The sequence below is a fragment of the Amia ocellicauda genome, assembly GCF_036373705.1.
Source record: "Amia ocellicauda isolate fAmiCal2 chromosome 11 unlocalized genomic scaffold, fAmiCal2.hap1 SUPER_11_unloc_1, whole genome shotgun sequence".
Classification (NCBI taxonomy): domain Eukaryota; kingdom Metazoa; phylum Chordata; class Actinopteri; order Amiiformes; family Amiidae; genus Amia; species Amia ocellicauda.
The window spans coordinates 151,462-170,831 of NW_027102659.1; the positions used below are offsets into that span (position 1 = coordinate 151,462).

General features: G+C 43.6%; 2 non-coding genes across 2 annotated transcripts; both read left to right on the forward strand.

The window, feature by feature from the left end:
* Positions 1 to 2,403: 2,403 nt before the first annotated feature.
* On the forward strand, positions 2,404 to 2,476 carry trnav-cac (transfer RNA valine (anticodon CAC)). The gene has a single exon. It is a non-coding gene; the product is annotated as a tRNA-Val (tRNA).
* A 16,212-nt stretch (positions 2,477 to 18,688) lies between these two features.
* On the forward strand, positions 18,689 to 18,761 carry trnav-aac (transfer RNA valine (anticodon AAC)). The gene has a single exon. It is a non-coding gene; the product is annotated as a tRNA-Val (tRNA).
* The last annotated feature ends 609 nt before the right edge of the window (positions 18,762 to 19,370 follow it).

Sequence of the window (19,370 nt, forward strand, 5' to 3'; positions counted from 1 at the left end):
TACCCCTTTTTAGACATTTGAGAAAAGTATAACATACACAACAATTTTTTCTACGGTCCAGACAAAAAGAAATCAGATGATTGGTTACTTGATCTATATCAACAAATATACCTGTTTCTTTATCTTGTAGGCACACACCTCAGTTACATATGTAAATAAAACAACAATATGACCTATTTTAAAATTAAACAGAGGTGTATTAAACTTGCTCAGTAAAAGGTCATACAGATGTTGATGAAATGGCCTAATATCATTCTTGGCCCCCTTGAGCGCTTCATCCCAGTGTTCGTACCCCCCGATCTTTGTTACAGCAGCCATTAACTTTTCCAGGTTTGAAAGTTGATCCTCATCGATGGTTAAATCTGTAGAGAAAAGGCTCGCGTTGGCTACTTTTCTGTCAAGCACATGGTGTAATAGCGCTCTCAGGTTAGCTGCAGAGTGTTGATGACAGAACCAGTTGCAGAAGCAGTCCAGAACATTCCCCATGTTCAAAGTCCCTTAGTTCAGGTCAGAGTCTGAATCAGTGGCGTAGATGTCGAATTCTTCGTCGCTGTCCCCAGCTTTAACTTCTTTACGGAAGAAATAAGCTTTTAGCTTGCCAGCGGTTTTTCTACTCGGCTCATCCAGGTCATTGAGCAGCTGCCCAAGTTTCTCTATTATAAACGGCTCCTTTTTCAGCTCCAGCAAAATCTCATCTATGATTTTCTGGACTTGTCCCGCAGTGACATGTATGTGGGAGTAAGACAGCGCCTTGATTAGTGCCGGTTTCAGCCACGGTTTGTTCAGTCTTCTGTAAAACACGTTGAAATAGAACAGGAAATAGTAACGGTCTGGTTCAAACAAACAACTGTGTCTCAACTGACTGGGGTGATTCACTTCACACCCCCGACAGACTTCTTTCAGAGCTCGGTCGATGAGAGCACTCAGAATATACACCAGGGTGCTTTTAACCACTCTGCTTACTTGGTCACATACCCCGGGCATAAATCCTTCATCTTCATCACGCCCCCGGGACTGTCCGATGCTCATTGGTTCGCCTGGTGGTTTGTGGGGTGTTTCTACATCCATTGGACTGACCCCCTCCTGAGACGCACAGACGGTAGACAGTTCGGCAAAATCGAGGCCCTCCATGAGCTCCAGAGGCTGGGGATCCCCGAGACTCATTTGGACATCCATCGCACCGCATGTTGTTTCGTCCTGAGGGACCGGGGTCTGAGGTCTTGGAGAGTAACCGCAGTCAAAGGGTTCCAGAGTGTATACAAAATCTGGGGAATAGAACCAGGGGTGATCCCGGGTTTGAAGAGGCCTGTAGAGCCTGTCGACGTCCGCAGCTTTCGGGTAAGACATTCTCTTTAATTTTAAACCATGATTGAATTGTTGCGCCTTTTATCCTATCTCTTCACTACGTCATGACACACCGCCCTCTTAGAAGAGAGTAGCCCCTGAGCCGTCAGACCCCCCTCCAAAACCCCACACGTCGTCTGTTTTATCATCGTCGTCGTCATTCAAGGGGGATATATAATCCATAATCCAGCATATTCTCCTTCTAACCAAATCCAGTTGCGAACATTTGGTCAAGATGTCAAATCCATCATTTATACAGTTTATGACCTCTTTCAAGAACGGCCAGTCCACGGCGTCAAACATCATTTCAGTAACCTGTTTTTCTGGATCCTCTTGCCCTTGAGCAATGCAAAATAGGTCAGTGAAAATAGAAACCTTTATCTCACAGGCTGGCCCACGGGAAACGCCTGTGCGCGTTTTACCAGCCTGCTTCGATGGGAGCCATTCGAAACGCTAGGACAGGTCGGTTTCCGTAGTGTAGTGGCTATCACGTTCGCCTCACACGCGACAGGTCCCCGGTTCGAAACTGGGTGGAAACAACCTGCGGTGCACGTATGCCAGTGCCGTGTTACCCGTCCTCATCTCTCTGCCCCAAGGCAGGCCGTTGTTTTCTCTTCCTCGGAGTGGCAAGAAATCCTGACCTTGAGAACTAATGATCGAAGAAGGGTAGCTTTGCGAGGCGCTGGAACTGACACTTTTAAAATCGATACATGTTGTTGCTGTTACAATACGACCGTAGCAGGATCGGCGACATTGCTGTTACTCTTATGTAGTTGAAGGCGCAGTATAGCTCTGATAGTCTGGTGGTGAAGGAAGACCACCAGCCGTTTGAACAAGCCATTCAGCATCACCTTGTTGGGCTAAGTGCAGGCACTGTCAGAGCGCAGGGCGTCCTGCCTTTGAAAGAGTTTCCAAAGTGTCCTGATGTGCCCTTGAGCATTGCAAAATAGGTCAGTGAAATTAGAAACCTTTATCTCACAGGCTGGCCCAAGGGAAACGCCTGTGCACGTTTTACCAGCCTGCTTCGATGGGAGCCATTCGAAACACCAGGACAGGTTGGTTTCCGTAGTGTAGTGGCTATCACGTTCGCCTCACACGCGAAAGGTCCCTGGTTCGAAACCGGGCGGAAACAACCCGCGGTGCACGTGTGCTAGTGCTGTGTTACCTGTCCCTGTAACGCGGCCGGCCATCGTTTTCTCTTCCTCGGAGTGTCAAGAAAGCCTGACCTAGAGAACAAACGATCACAGAAGGGTAGCTTTGCGAGGCGCTGGAACTGACACTTTTAAAATCGATACATGTTGTTGCTGTTACAATACGACCGTAGCAGGATCGGCGACATTGCTGTTACTCTTATGAGTAGATAGTTGGGTTTTTTGGGCGCGGCCTATTTTGTTATGACGTATGCCCTAAGCTTATTAATATTCCTACGTCATAATTGGGGGGCGTGATTTTAGGTAGAGTTATTTCCTTAATTATTCCTACGTCATATCCGTCAGAAAGTGTACACCCATAAAACCCTGAACAACAAGGCCGCCCATAACCTGTTGTTCTTGTTGTTCTTGTTGGTCAACTGTAGAGTGTGAATGGGTCGGCTCTTCCTGTAGTGGTTGGGGGTCTTTTTTAAATATACATTTAATGGTTTAGTAAATCTAAACCGTTATAAGATCAACAAGTTCTGTTGTCTGTAATGGTCCCAGGTCTTAACAATGCCAATTTTGAATTGTGCGTTTATCATATTCACACTGTCTCTGTCTGTCTTTCTCTCTCTCTCGCCCAATCATTTTATAAAATTCAACAAGTTCTGTTGTCTGTTATGATCCCAGGTCCTAACAATGCCTGTTTTGCATAGGGTACTTATGTTATCCACACTGTATCTGGCTCTGTCTCTCTCCTCAAATTTAATTAAAAATTAAATTAAAAAAGAGGGTGTGTGTGTGGGTGTTTGTGTGTATAGGTTAATTGTTTTTGTAAAAAAAAAAAAAAAAAAGCTGTGGTTATGTTTTATCTCTCACATAATGTGTTCAGTCGTTTTACTTAAATACATTCTAGGGTCTTAAAGCTCATAAGAGTTAGACTTAAGATAAGGATATGCTTTTAAGGTATTTTAGCAGTCTCAATCCCTGATGATAAGGAATCGTTTAAAAAATGAAAACAACTGATCACTCAATGCTAAATAGATCACAACACTCAAGGCTAAATCACTCACACCATGGGGGGCGGGGGTGTGCTCAGACAACAATAGGTATGGCGTGTGGTATCAAAACATTCAGAATACTTTTAACCTATATAATTTATAAGCTTTGTAAAATAAACCCAAATATCTCTTTTGCGGGGATAAACGCTGTTCTGAGTAGTTTGTGACTTGTTTAATACCAAACAAAGCATCGCTATAAAAAAAAAAAAAAAAATCACTGTAAAAGCGCTAGTTATTTTTGATCTTTATAGTTATTTTCTAGGCTCAGGTTGTTTTTTAGCGCTTATAAAGGCCTGAAATATTCTTAGTGGTTGTTGACTATAGGTCTTGATGCTTAAAAATGTTTTTTTGAGAGACCAAAAGGTTCTAATAAAAGTTTAGAGTAGAGAGGAGAGAGATCGTCTCCATCTTGGTTTCTATTTGAAATTTGATGCAGTGTCATTTTATTGGTTGGTTTTGATATGTTAATTGGTAACAGGGTGGCACAAAGGCCAGACCAGAACAATGCCTTACAAGCAGATCCGGCATGTGGCCATCATTATAAGTATGAAGGTCTGGTCTTCAGCTCGACAGACTCATACTGACCTTTCGATTTAAGACTAAAGATCAACAATGTCTGGAAACAACATCAGCGATTCGATTTAAACGAGTTTTTAGGCAAGTCTTCAGATTATTTTCATTGACTCAGAGCGTGTTGTGTGCATGTATTGTAAATAAGGCTATAACATCTGTTTTAAGTTCTGTAAAATTATTTTTCAGCCAGTCAACAGGAGTTAATTCCCAACGCTGAGGAGATCATCTGGAACAACGACGGTAAGATTTTTGTGTTTGCGCTCATGGGTTCTTATGCATGGGTGTGTGTGGTTTTGAAGCGGCTCATTAGAGTTATGAAAACGTTTTAATATATATTAATGCCGGTCTCTTTAATTACACAGAAACTATCGAAAGGCCTGTGATTAATGTCTCCGAGGATCGACCAAGAGAAGTGGTTGTCCCTAGACAGGCTGTCTGCCGACCGGGTAAGAACTAAACCCCTGTTTGTTTGTATAACGTTTCTGTAAGATGTTTGAGTCCAGTTTTGTTAATTTAAAAAAATTATCCTGTCTAACAGTATTAAGAAACGTGGTTCGAGACAACGAAAGGCCTTCCACATCGAGGGCTTGTTTCGTTTTACCTTCGAGAACCGTAACCTTTCAAGAATCTGAAAGGCCGTCAGCCCCGGTATCTGATAGCTGTGAGTATATATCTGCAGCCTGTAAGAGGTTAAAGCTTTTTATAAAGCGGTGTGGTTAAAGGTTAAACATGTCTCTTACCTTCACAGCGGTGCAAAAAGCTAAACCAGCCGAAAAACATAAGAAACGATTATTCTGTGGAGGTAAGTAAGATCTTTCAAACTTTAATGTTTTTAAAAGGGCTTTGTTTGCCCGTTGAGGGCTAATATTTAAGCGATGGGTGACCGTTTCCTGTAGGGCGGGGGGTTCTGGGAAAGATCTTTAGAAGTCCGGACAGGTCTAGGCTTGTTTCTGGGGAACGTGTTTAGAAATGACCGATTGCCGTACCGTCTGGTTAGGAAGTAAAGCCGTCCGAAAGGGTTTAGTAAGTTGTTTGGCTTATCTCCCGCTATTATACTTCTGTTTTAAAGTCGTTGTAGGAAAAGGCTTGAAGGTGTTCATTGTATTTAATATTTAAACAGATCGTGAAAACGTTTGTGAAACAGGAAGTCCCGGGATCAGGAAGCGTTTACACTTGGAAGGTTCGTTTAAAAATGAAATGTTGTTGTGTGTGTGTGTGTTTTATTAACAATATTACAGTTTTTAAAGAAACATTTAAGAAACAGTTTATTTACAGCGGCTTCTCTGTTTTACATTTATTATCAAGTCCTAATAAATATATTGTCTGTAAATAATAAGGCGTTGTAGTGAATGTCTAAGGCTATTTTCAAAGGTCTAAAAAAGCTAAAGGTTTTGAATGTCCTGGACATGTTGTTTTAAGTTTGATTTCTGTCGCCGTTTAAAGATGTAAATGTAATGTATATTTTTATTCTTCCCAAGACTCTTGGGATAGTCATTCTGTGGATGAGCTATTGAGGACAATTACCCCGTCTAAGTGGGATCAAACATCTTTCCCGGTGAGATCACCGAGAGGATCCCCCACGGTGGTCTTGGAGACCCCCCAACATCTACTCAGGCCACAGCCTTCTGGGGGTAATTCTACACCCCAGATTCAGCCCGCCGCATTGTCGGGCGGAACAAATACAGGCATCCAACAACCTCAGGGGTCGCCGTCAGTCAGGGCTGACACACCACCCAACGACGGCCTGGTTTCAACATCGTCCCCCCAGACCCGTTTCTTGGCTACAGAAACGCGGAACAGTACCCCGCGCTTGGCCAGGGTGTCACCGCAAAGGCCTTCTTGGTCTCCGTCAATGAGTATACACTCGCTCCTTACCTCCTTCGACCGAGATTTACCGGAGCGACCATCCTTTGAAGCTGAGCCAGGCCACCAGCCCCCGGAGCTTCTTCCTGAAGGTCGGCATGAGTTGCTACATACTTTGTTACAAAATCAAAGACTTGTGTTAGTGGGGCAAAACCTGCTGATAGAGAGCCAAAACACCCTTATTAATACCCTTACTAACGAATTGTACCGTATTTAATGTTTTAATAGACACAAAACGCCTTACTATTGTGTGTTGTTGGAAAAATAAAAAATAAATTAAAAAATGTCCTGACTTGGTAAAAGAACTCACAAACTAAAGGATTATGAACAAGCTAGGGCCCCAAAAAGACCTTCCCGAGAGAACATCCCCGGCCCTGTTGTGAACTCCTCTGATGTCCCAATGAACCTGGAACTATTACAAATGATAAATGATTTAAATAACCCCCAATTACCACCGATAGAATGTGAATTAACAGACTTACCGGTGAACCCCGACCTGTTACAGATGGTCAATGATCTAAATAACCACCTCCCACCGGTAGCGCTTATAGAGGTTCACCCCCTAGTTCACCCCGATTTGTTTGAAATGGTGGAGGCTTTGGAGGAGCTACCCCGACCAAATTCTGCCCCTATTATAAATGATTTGAGACAATTAGAACACAGGATGGCGGCAGAAGCAGCCATCACTATAGAGGAGGGTCTTGACATTAACCGGTTGGATATCTTTGAAGGACTTTTACAGGCTTTAAATGAGCCTCCTCAAAAAGGGGGTTTTGTAGATGTCAGCAGTGGGGGTGTTCGGAATTTGGAGGGTTCTGGGACTGATAAGGCTGTGGAGGACATGCTCTGTGAGAATGTAGGGGGTGAAGGCTTTGTTCAAAATGATGATGTGTCCAAGAGTACCAGTGATCCCGTGATTATAGATAGACCGGCCTATAACAATTTTGAAATGATTCAGCGTTTTAATTTTGCAGAACTTTTAAATTGTGACAATTATGCAGAAATATTTGTCAACATATACGAGGCCTTGCAGAAAATGCTTGAACAGGTTGCTGAAAGGGTCAGACCTCGAGATGTTGTACAGTTAGAACTCAGAGGGGATGATTTGTTTAGCAACCTATCTGTAATGCTGAGTGGAGATAATTTAGACGTCTGGCTAAAATCGAAGCATTATTGCAAAGTAACGCAGCCATCATAGCTGATGAAAGTCTGTCTCTGGTAATGAATGTGGTTCGTAACCCTGAGGGTGGGGTGCTTAGAAGTCTGTCGAAATGCTTGAAGAACGACATAATTAGGACCAAGCTCAGGCAATTAGTGGTGAGTTCCAGTGGGGACAATAAGCTCTGTTTTGCTTACAGTTTAATAAAATTACTCACCCCCGACATGCCTGAACCCCAAGCTCTGCAAGAGGCTTTAATGCTTCATCAGAGGGCCGGCTTAAACTCTCAACAGATGGTTGCCTTTTCAGACATCACCAAGTTTGAGGAGTTGTTGTCTTTAAAAATTGTTGTGTGGTACCATTGTGAGGTAAAGGAAGTATTTGTGAAATTTCAGACACATCCTGAAACCCATACACAGACACTGTTTCTCTTCCTAAGTGATAGTCATTACTTTGGAATAAAGAGTTTGACGGCTTTTTTGGGTTGTTCGTATGTTTGTCATTGTTGTTATAAGGCCTTCAATGATAAGCTTAAGCACCGCTGTGACGGTTACTGTAACGTCTGATTCAATCCCCAATGTTGTAAGGGTTTGGCCCCTACCATCCGATGAAAAGATTGCTTAAGGATTTGTCTCTCTGCGTTCTGTTTTTCCGAGCATAAGGTACAGAGGGCCGCTGCTGAGGGGGTTAAAAAACTGAGTTATTGTGATCAAACTAAATATTGCCCGCAGTGTTGCCTCCAGTACCGTTTTCATGAGGTTAAACCACACAAATGTCTGGAGCCGAGATGCAGGATCTGTAATGCTGATTTAACCCCGGGGTCCGAACACCAGTGCTTTATTCAGCCGGTTAAAAAGGAGCCGCCGCACAACCGGTATGTCTTTTTTGCTTTTGAATGCCGGCAAGAAAACGGGGTCCACGTTGCTAATTATATACACTGTATTGACATGTTGGATCGTGAGTGGTCAGCTAGCGGTGAGAGTTGTGTCAGGGAAATCATTACGCGGTATCGCGGTCCAAAATACCTCAATTACACATTTATTGCCCACAATGCTAAGGGTTATGATTCTTACATTTTGATGAAGTATCTGGTGGAAAATGGGGTGACCCCAAAAATAATAGCTCAGGGTAGCAAGATCATGTGTTTCACCGACGAAGCTTTCAACTAACGTTACATAGACTCGTTAAATTTCCTCCCCATGAAATTGAGCGCTTTGCCTAAGGCTCTGGGTTTTGAGGCTCAGAAGAAAGGTTGGTTCTGCCATTTTTTTAATACTAAGGACACTCAAAATTATCGAGGGTCCTACCCGCCCGCCTCTTATTATGGGGTTGATACTATGATGTCTCATGAGAGGGAGGAATTCTTTAAATGGTACAATACGGTTAAGGGAGGTGTTTTGATTTCCGAGAAGAGATGGCCGCTTATTGTAAAAATGATGTGGTGATCCTTAAAGAAGCCTGTGTGCGTTTCTGCGCCGAGGTTATCAACACATCGGGTCTCGACCCTTTGCAAAGTGTGACCATAGCGTCTCTCTGCATGAAAATGTATCGGTCCAATTTCTTGCAGAAAAACACTATAGCGGTCACCACTTCTGACAACTATCGTGCTAGACAAAAGAACTTTTCGACTGTCTCCATACAGTGGCTGGAATACCTGAGTGCCCGGGATAACATCTTCATCAGACATGCTTTAAATCAAGGGGAAGTCAAAATGGGGCCTTACTACTTAGACGGTTTTAGCAACGTGTCCGGGCGGCGTACCGCTTATGAGTTTGCTGGTTGTATTTACCATGGCTGTCCTCAGTGCTTCGACCCAAACACCTTTAACCCCGTAACACAAAAACTCTGCAGTGATATGTACTATGATTTCCAGGAACGAATTGAAACTTTAAAAAACACCTATGGTTTGAACGTGCTGGTGATTTGGGAACACGAGTGGACGACCCTGAAGCAACAGGATGCGGGGGTACAACGGTTTATGGAAACCTTGGACTTTCCTGAACGTCTAGAGCCCCGGGATGCGTTATTTGGGGGTCGTACCAACGCCCTCTGTTTACATTATGAGGTAAAGGAGGGTGAGAGAGTAGATTACTATGATTTCACCAGTCTGTACCCTTATGTCAACAAGACCAAAATGTACCCGGTGGGGCGTCCAACCATTGTTTATCGTGACTTTCTCGAAATCGGACATTACTTTGGTTTGATCAAAGTCACCATGTACCCTCCTCGCGAGCTGTTCTTACCCGTGTTGCCTTACAGGTGTTCGGGAAAATTGATGTTCCCTCTGTGTAGAACGTGTGTGGAAACTGAAAATCAAACTACCTCTTGTCTGCACAGTGATGAAGAGAGAGCGCTGACGGGTGTCTGGTGTAGCATTGAGCTTGACAAGGCGGTGGAGAAAGGTTACAGAGTCGGTAAGGTGTATGAGGTTTGGCATTTTTCTGAAAAACCTGATACTCTTTTTGCTGATTACATTATGACCCATCTGAAAGGGAAACAGGAGGCATCGGGCTATCCCTCATGGTGTGTTGACTCCGCGGCCAAAGAGCGATACGTTCAGCAATATTTTGAAAAGGAAGGGATCCGTCTAGAGCCGGGGAACATAACTGTAAACCCCGCCAAGAGACAAATGTCCAAACTGATTTTAAACAGTCTGTGGGGTAAGTTTGGGGAAAGAAATTACCGTCTAAACACAACCTTGATTAAAACCCCTGAACAGTTTATAGAATTTATGTTTTCCAAACAACATGCAGTATCACACTTTCAATTCTTAAATGACCACGTGGCACAGGTCCAGTGGAGGGCCCCTAAAGATTTCCCCACCAAACAGGGGAACGTTAATGTTTTCATAGCGGTTTTTACCACGGCTTACGCCCGGCTTGAACTGTACAACTTAATGGATCAGTTGCAGGAACGCACGCTCTATCATGATACTGACTCTGTAATCTTTGTCACCAGGCCAGGGGATTGGGTCCCTCCCCTCGGGGACTACCTTGGGGAGTTAACGAGCGAACTAGATCCTCAGGACCACATAGTGGAGTTTGTTTCAGGGGGTCCTAAGACTTACGCATACAGAACGGCTGCGGGTAAGACCTGTATGAAAGTTAAGGGTTTCACTCTGAAACATTGTAACAACAAGCTCATTAACATCAAGTCTCTGACGACCCTGGTAGAAAGTTTTGTAACCGAGAAAGACGCGCCTCCTCGTGAGATTATTACAGCCGGAAATCAGATCTATCGCAATAAAAAGGGGTACACGTTGGAAAATAGATCACTAAACAAACGGTTCAGGGTGGTGTACAATAAAAGAGTCTTGAAGACTGATTATACCACTCTGCCTTATGGATATTAGCGGTGGTTTTGATAACAGACTTCAACACCCTTTCTCCTGTATTATAGCCGGTCCCTCCAATTCGGGGAAGAGCTATCTTATAAAGAACATCATAGAAGATGTGGACGCAACCGTGTCCCAAGCTCTTGACAACATAGTGTGGCGTTACTCTTGCTGGCAACCTCTCTACGATGATTTGGCTTCGAAAAAAAATCTGAAATTTGTGCAAGGTCTCCCCGCCTCGTTGTGTGACGATGACTTGTTCCCGCCCGGTCAAACTAATCTAGTGATCCTTGATGACCTGATGGAGCAGGCCGGTGACAACAGTGAAGTGGAAAAAGCTTTCACAAAGTACACTCATCATAGGAATTTAAGTATTATTTATTTAGTTCAAAATCTATTTTTTCAAGGTAAAAAAAGCCGCACTATTAATTTAAATGCCAATTATATAATTATTTTTAAATACCCCAGAGATAAACTACAGGTCACCGTCTTGGCTCGTCAAATGTACCCTAACCAGACCAAGTTCTTTTTGGAGGCATTTGAGGATGCCACCAAAAAACCCTACGGGTACTTGATTGCGGACTTAAAAGCACAAACCCCAGAAGACTTTCGCCTCAGAACAGGTTTGTGCCCGCCCGATTGGCCGGCAGTGTATGTGCTAAAGAAAAGGAAATAAATAAGAATGTCTGTTCGGATTAAAAGAAATCTGCCGCTTTTGCAAATGTTATTTGAGGGGAGCCCGCGCCATAGGAAAGCTGTGCTGGCAGGGGCCCCCTCGGATTTGATCGAGACCCTGTGTGAAATAGCTTTTAACATCTTACGCGGTAATATACCCCTAACCCCTTCTCAACATTCTAAACTCAAAAAACAAAAAGCGGTTATCAAGATCATCGCTAATAAGAAGTATTCTATTAAAAGAAAAAGAAAGAAGATTAATCAAACCGGGGGTTTTATAGGACCGCTGTTGAGCATAGCCGTGCCTTTCCTAACCAGTCTTCTAGCTTCCAGAGTGGGTTAATAATGGAATATGCTCAGAAAATTTTTTTGATCCCTCAGGAGCAGCTTGAGAAACTGAGAAAAAATGTTGTCGGGCCAGAGCCCATTAGACAAACGGCCGAAAACAACCTGGACTCTGAAATGAAAGCTATACAGGCCAGGGCCGATTTAAATCAGTATTCCAAAGCCCAGTTGTATACCAACACGTTACAGCGCTACCTCCGTCTGGTTAGACAGGGTGAAAAAGATCAAAACATTTTAACTTTAACCATGGCCTCTCAAGAAAATGGTTCTGGGGCTGATGCGGGGGGAACGGTTGATAAAGATGTTGCGGTGACCGAACCTGTTGAGAGTTCAGAGGGAGATGTTGTAACGGATGTTTTGAGAAACATGCCGGCCAGAAGCAAAAGACATGCAGAATATATCCTGCACAAAATGCTTCAGAAACCGCGGGTAACGGCTTGGAATGAACAGGGTGAATTTGTTTTTAAAGGACAACTGATCAAAGGTTCACACATGTTTGATTTGTTGAAGAGTGTCACTAGCACTAATAAGGTACCCGATAGTCGCCGACCTGTAGGCTGGAATGCTTTCCTACAGGCGATGGCCTGTCTGAACATGCCCCAATCCACAGTTCCTAACCAGGAAACGCGACAAAAAATCCGTCTGTGTAAAGAGGTGGAGCCTGATCTGACTCCGATATCTCATTACTCTGACCGTGCTGAGCGACCATCCTCAGGATCTATCCATCGTTGGGAAGCTTATTAATCTCATGTTTTTATTTGTCTCCCCTGTAAATAATGACCCGACAAACAATTTTTTATTTTATTTTTTTTATTTTCAAATGTTGTACATTTATTTATAACATAACCCCTGCTTTGTATAAGAATTGTGTTGAATAAAAACAAAACTAATGATTAAAAGGCTGTTTTCATTATTTTTTCACCTTAACACGCATGACATCTATTAAAATCCTCACAAGAACACCCCATCTGTATACATGGCTGGCTAGGGTCGTAAGTCATTGTGTTATAAGGGGGGGTCCACAGTGTCCTGACAAACTCTGCCACTTTTTTATCATTTTGGCCTAAATCCTCACTGTACAAGGCCATAATATCGGGGTATGACCTTCCTTTAGATCTATTATATAAGAAAAACACACAGTGTTGACCACAAGTGAAGGTCTGAAGACTTTGTACTTGACGACAGCTGTAAATGGTTTCTTGACAGTTGTTGAGCAGAAAGTTATTGATCTTCCGAGGGAAAGGTCTGAAATCTGGGGGGTTTCCATAGGAATCAAAAAATTCACCACGTTGGTCCTCCCTTAGATAAATAACCAGCCAATGTTCTCCGGGCATATTTTTAGGGTGTGTGTTGATTATGTACATTGCAGGTAAATTCTTGATCTTAAATTTAGGCAGCTGATCGCAGGCGTAGACTCCTTGAAACAGTTTCCGTGAGCCGGCCAGGGCATTCATGATGTGGTTGAGCTCTCTGGTGTTCATTTTAATAATAATCATACAGAACGTTTCTCCTCTGATGCACCTCAATAATGTTGTCAAACACAGCATACACGACCATATTTACAGTGCGTGGTAGAGGCTGCTTGAAACGCATCTCCAAACGCATATTGCCCGTCTTCATCAGTGAAAAATGTTGTCCACACTCTTCGTCAGGGGCCAGGTTGAAACCGTACAGGGTGTAACCGCTGCAGTATTCCCGGCGATCGATCAGCAGAGTTTGATCCTTGAGATGGCGACCCTTAGCCAGTACTAGACTGTAATATTCACGAACCGCATTGCCGTTTTCAAAGTCAGGTTGAAAAGGTCTGGATGGAACCTGCACACCATCGACGTACAATACTATAAATTCCACGTTATAATGTTTAAAGTTAAAGGGGTTCTTGTTGTAAACCCCGGTAAATGCATCATTATCCACAAGACCTATAATAACCTGTTTTGGGAGCTGTCCTAGAAACAGATTTTCCTGGTTCATCACCCGTGTCCCTGCGGGGATACTGTGGACTTTCATATAGACTCTTTCGATCGGGTACTCGGCGTTTGCCGTCATTAACGCCTGCGCGTGTCCTAGTTTAACCGCCGGGGAGACGGACACTTTTTTCACAAACAGCGAGGCCGATAATATGGTCAGTTTATATTTTTCCGTATCAGGGGTCATCAGACAAAAAGCACTTTTACTACGGATCATTTTAATTTTTATGTCTACCCCGTTGAGCATGAGTTTTTCTTGGAAAAATATGTCTGCATGGATATGCCCCATTAGCTCAAAGGTCCTCCCTTCTGTTGAAGAGGCAGTTCTTTTTTGCAAACCCTTATTGAGTCCCTCTGGATCCTTGTCGTCCATAGCTTCCGAGATGTCTTTGAAGAAAAGGCCGGGGCTGAACTGTTTGCTTAGGGTCTCCTCACTATAATTAAGTTTACACTCCATCATGGCTCTATAGGGGTAAGTATTGCTGCTTTGACTAATGAGCCGATCTCTTAGGGTCACATCCACCTGTGAAAACATGGTGGCCACCGGGTAATTGATGACCCCAGCGATGGCCGTCTTCTCGATTGCATCGCCATCCTAATCAGTCACTTTACAGTTCATTAAAATAAATGTGTTATTCAAATCAGTATAATCCTCGCCATTGCCAGCTATAAAAAACTCCAGAGGGGCCGTGTTTGAAATTGCAGATAGAGGGGGAATCTCTACATATATGATCTTATCTATACTCGTTTGAGTGTATGGAACTGTAAACAGATCCAGTTCTGATTTGACGCATACTTCCGATAGACTGTGGAAAAAAGACATGTTTAAAAGATGTATCCTGAGGCTCTATTTTTCTTTCTTTGAGACTTTCTTTTTGCAGGTTTTTTCTTGTGCTGCTTCCTTCTCCGAGTGTTTCCACGATATGTTGGAGAATGAGAGATTCTTCGTTTTTTGTTAGCCACGGATCTTCGTCGCCCTGGTGGACACATGCTGTTTCTTCTTTTACCCCCCCTCCTCGCCATTACCATGAGACCCGAACCCTCCTGATGCTCATGGCTAGCTGCCCGGTTCATAACATTGGTGAACACGTCACTAACAATATTTTTAGCCGCTGATTTCAAGTGGGGTCTGGCTATAGCAAAGCCTCTCTTAAGCAGGGGTACGGCCATTCTAAAGAGACCACGAAAGAGTCCTCCTAGACCGGCGCCATACATTGTGGGGGCTCCTACAAAACCGGGCAAGCCGTTCCATCTTGCATCTTGTAATAATCCACATAGGCGCTAGGATCTACATAACCCCTCGAGGTAGCCATTTTAATAATGTACACACTGTTTCAGGGGTCGAAAATGTAGTTTGACATTAACTTTACCGAAGCGGAAGGGTACGTTGATATTCTGATCCGATTTTACTTCGATCGTGATGTTGTCAAAGTGGGTCATTGAGACTGGTACGTAGTGTGGTTTGTCATAAGTAATTGTGACCATGTCATTGCTTTTACCTTTAATAAGTACATTTCTCAAAAGGGGGACATAACTATCCCAGACCCTCTGGTGGGTTATGATATCCGTATACACATAAAGAGTGTAAAAGCAGCCACACCACTTCTGAGAACCTGCTCTCTGTGTCAGAATAGAACCCTAATATACGCCCCAGTTGGCCGCTGGTTTGAATGCTAATACCTGGTTTTGACACCTTGTACACTCTGTTTTTAATAGGGTTGTAATATAGCTTGATGTTGGGGGTGCCTTCTGAGAACTGTTTATGCATCTCATCTAATATTTTATCCACATTGTCATAATAACCTCCTTGTATCGTGAATGTCCATTGACTCTTTTTAACATCATCAAAAATGGCGAAAGTGGCATCCTTATCTTGTAAAACAGCCCAAGTGTAAGGATACTGTATTTCCGCCAACCCCACTTCCCACGACCCCCTTAGATCTATAGATTTTCCAAATTCCAAATATTTCATTTTTAGGGTATATATCGAGAGAGGCGTTACTGGGTAGAGTCACGTAGAAGCCTCCTGATTCGATCTTGAGTATCGAAAGTAATGCCCCCAACACACCCGCGGGCATGTTGTTATAAGGATTGAATATCGCAAACCTGTTGTTCCGGGACCCAACTATTGAACTTTTCAGGCCATCCAAGCCATTTCATCAACACATATTTTTTCCGGTTCTGGGTTTTTTCAGCTAATATCTTTTCAACTCTGTATACACTGTCTTTACCCACAATAATTTTTTGTAACTCGGCTTCGTAAAACGTTCCTTCTATATTCTCCCCGTCATAGTCTTTTAACCGGTACACGGGGGGGTCTCTAGCCAACTGTTTGGTAACTGTAAAAGTACTCCTTAGCTTTGAAACGCGAACCACATCACAGATGTTGAACTTATAAGTAGTTTTTCCCTTCTTAATAAATGGTCCGTATAATTTTTTATAGACCTTAAAAGAATTACTTTGATCCACATCTATAGGCTTCATTTTAATACTGGTGTGATACCCTTGGTTGTAAGTATCGATAAAATCCTGAACTTTATCAAAATACTTGAACGTGTTGACCGCTGTAAAATATCTCCACATTTTGGTCTTTATGGTGCGGTTAAACCTCTCCACTACCGATGCCTTAAGCTCATTACCGGTGGTGAAATGATGTATTTTGTGTCTCTTCAGTAGATTCTGAAATTCTCTGTTGAGAAACTCTTTTCCTTTATCAGTCTGCAGTTTTTTAGGACATCGACCCTGGGACAATATATCCTCAAAGGCCCTTGTCACCGCCCGACCTGTTTTATTATGTAGAATGCGAGCCCAGGCATATTTTGATAACACATCGATACACATCAACATAAATTTGTGACCATTGTTATGTTTTGATAAATTTGACATATCGACTAGATCCATTTGCCATTGTGAGTCTATGTCAGTTGCATATACGCGGTTTCTTTTAAAGTTAATCCTGAGAGGTTTATGTAAGGTATAGGCGTCTTGTTCCCGTAACCATTCTGAAACAACCACATCATTAACCTTCACTCCGGCCTCAGCGAGTCCTCTTTGAAAACCCTTCTTACCCGCCAAACCCCCAATCTTGGCTGGGTTGTAGTATAGTTCCTGCATTTGGGGAGCTTGCCGAGTCATTCTGTCAAATAACCACACAGACCCACACTATGCGCAAAGTTTTTATACAAGGTTTTTTATTCAACTTCAGGAGAGCAGATACCCCTTTTTAGACATTTGAGAAAAGTATAACATACACAACAATTTTTTCTACGGTCCAGACAAAAAGAAATCAGATGATTGGTTACTTGATCTATATCAACAAATATACCTGTTTCTTTATCTTTTAGGCACACACCTCAGTTACATATGTAAATAAAACAACAATATGACCTATTTTAAAAGTAAACAGAGGTGTATTAAACATGCTCAGTAAAAGGTCATACAGATGTTGATGAAATGGCCTAATATCATTCTTGGCCCCCTTGAGCGCTTCATCCCAGTGTTCGTACCCCCCGGTCTTTGTTACAGCAGCCATTAACTTTTCCAGGTTTGAAAGTTGATCCTCATCGATGGTTAAATCTGTAGAGAAAAGGCTCGCGTTGGCTACTTTTCTGTCAAGCACATGGTGTAATAGCGCTCTCAGGTTAGCTGCAGAGTGTTGATGACAGAACCAGTTGCAGAAGCAGTCCAGGGTCTGAGGTCTTGGAGAGTAACCGCAGTCAAAGGGTTCCAGAGTGTATACAAAATCTGGGGAATAGAACCAGGGGTGATCCCGGGTTTGAAGAGGCCTGTAGAGCCTGTCGACGTCCGCAGCTTTCAGGTAAGACATTCTCTTTAATTTTCAACCATGATTGAATTGTTGCGCCTTTTATCCTATCTCTTCACTACGTCACGACACACCGCCCTCTTAGAAGAGAGTAGCCCCTGAGCCGTCAGACCCCCCTCCAAAACCCCACACGTCGTCTGTTTTATCATCGTCGTCGTCATTCAAGGGGGATATATAATCCATAATCCAGCATATTCTCCTTCTAACCAAATCCAGTTGCGAACATTTGGTCAAGATGTCAAAACCATCATTTATACAGTTTATGACCTCTTTCAAGAACGGCCAGTCCACGGCGTTAAACATAATTTCAGTAACCTGTTTTTCTGGATCCTCCACACCCCCTTCAATAGGGTTTGTAATCAGGGTACTGCTAAACAAAACCTTACGATCTGTAGTTAGAGATAGACTCTTCACCACTCTACCGTAGTTCTGCAAGCTTTCCCATTCACACCTTTCAAAACCCTGAGTCGGAGACTCCATTTCGCATTCTCTTGGACCCTCTTGCAAGCCTTCTAGAGTCTTATCCACAAGCCCCAGATCTCTCCAGGCCATCACCTTCAACCAGTCCTCATAAGAGTATTCAATTACCGTCTCAAAAGGTTCCAACGTACCCTCCTTCTCTCCCAAAGCAAAAAGCTCCACTCCAACATAGCTGGGATCCCTTTTAAAGCGGTAACCCCGTCGAGCCCCCCAGAACAACACCCAGGAGCATTCAATCTTCAAATTGGTGAGTACAGGAACCCTTGCCCGGGATTGTTTCTTGCGGGGTTTCATGTTGATGTCGCTGGACATGTTGAAGAAGCGGGATGTTTCTGATGCTGAGAATTAAAGAGGTATTGCCTAAAAGCAGCGCGGGTTCTTAAATAGAGAGGAGAGTTTCGGGGCGTTGCCTTCAGAGGGGTGGGGGTATTTATGGGTGGCCTTGATGTTCAGGGTTTTATGGGTGTACACTTTCTGACGGATATGACGTAGGAATAATTAAGGAAATAACTCTACCTAAAATCACGCCCCCCAATTATGACGTAGGAATATTAATAAGCTTAGGGCATACGTCATAACAAAATAGGCCGCGCCCAAAAAACCCTACTATCTACTCTTATGTAGTTGAAGGCGCAGTATAGCTCTGATAGTCTGGTGGTGACGGAAGACCACCAGCCGTTTGAACAAGCCATTCAGCATCACCTTGTTGGGCTAAGTGCAGGCACTGTCAGAGCGCAGGGCGTCCTGCCTTTGAAAGAGTTTCCGAAGTGTCCTGATGTGCCCTTTAGCAATGCCAAACAGGTCTGTGAAAATGGCATCCTTTCGCGGCACTTCAGACGCCATCTCACAGTCTAGCCGACCTGAAATGCCTGAGCCCGTTTTACCAGCAGGCTTCAACGGTAACCGTTTGAAGCAAGACGTGGCGGTGTCAGTTTCCGTAGTGTAGCGGTTATCACGTTCGCCTAACACGCGAAAGGTCCCCGGTTCGAAACCGGGCGGAAACAGCCTGCTGTGGGCCGGCCCTTTTCGTCCTGTTTGCCCTCGTGGTTCCCCGGAGGCGGTGGGTAGCTTTTCTTCATTGGAGTGCCCGAAATCGGTGCTCTCAGAGCGTCCGTCCGTCGACAGGTTGAAATTGTAAACGCTGGTGTAGCCACTTTTAATTAAAATCTGATGATGATGATGATGATGATGTTGTTGTTGTTGTTCTTGTTGTCATCGTGATCGCCGTCATTATTATTGTTAAAGTAAAGCAGTAGTTAGATTTGTTGCTACCGTAAGGTGTAGAAGGCACAATAGCTCTGTGATTGTCTGATGGTGGCACAAGACGAGCAGCAGCTGTTTGAACAAGCCATTGAGCATCACCTTGTTGGGGTAAGTGTAAGTCTTGTCATAGCTCAGGGCATTCTTCCTTTAAAAGAGTTTCCAAAGTGTCCTGATGTGCCCTTGAGCAATGCAATATAGGTCAGTGAAAATAGAAACCTTTATCTCACAGGCAGGCCCACGGGAAACGCCTGTGCGCGTTTTACCAGCCTGCTTCGATGGGAGCCAATCGAAACCCCAGGACAGGTTGGTTTCTGTAGTGTAGTGGCTATCATGTTCGCCTCACACGCGAA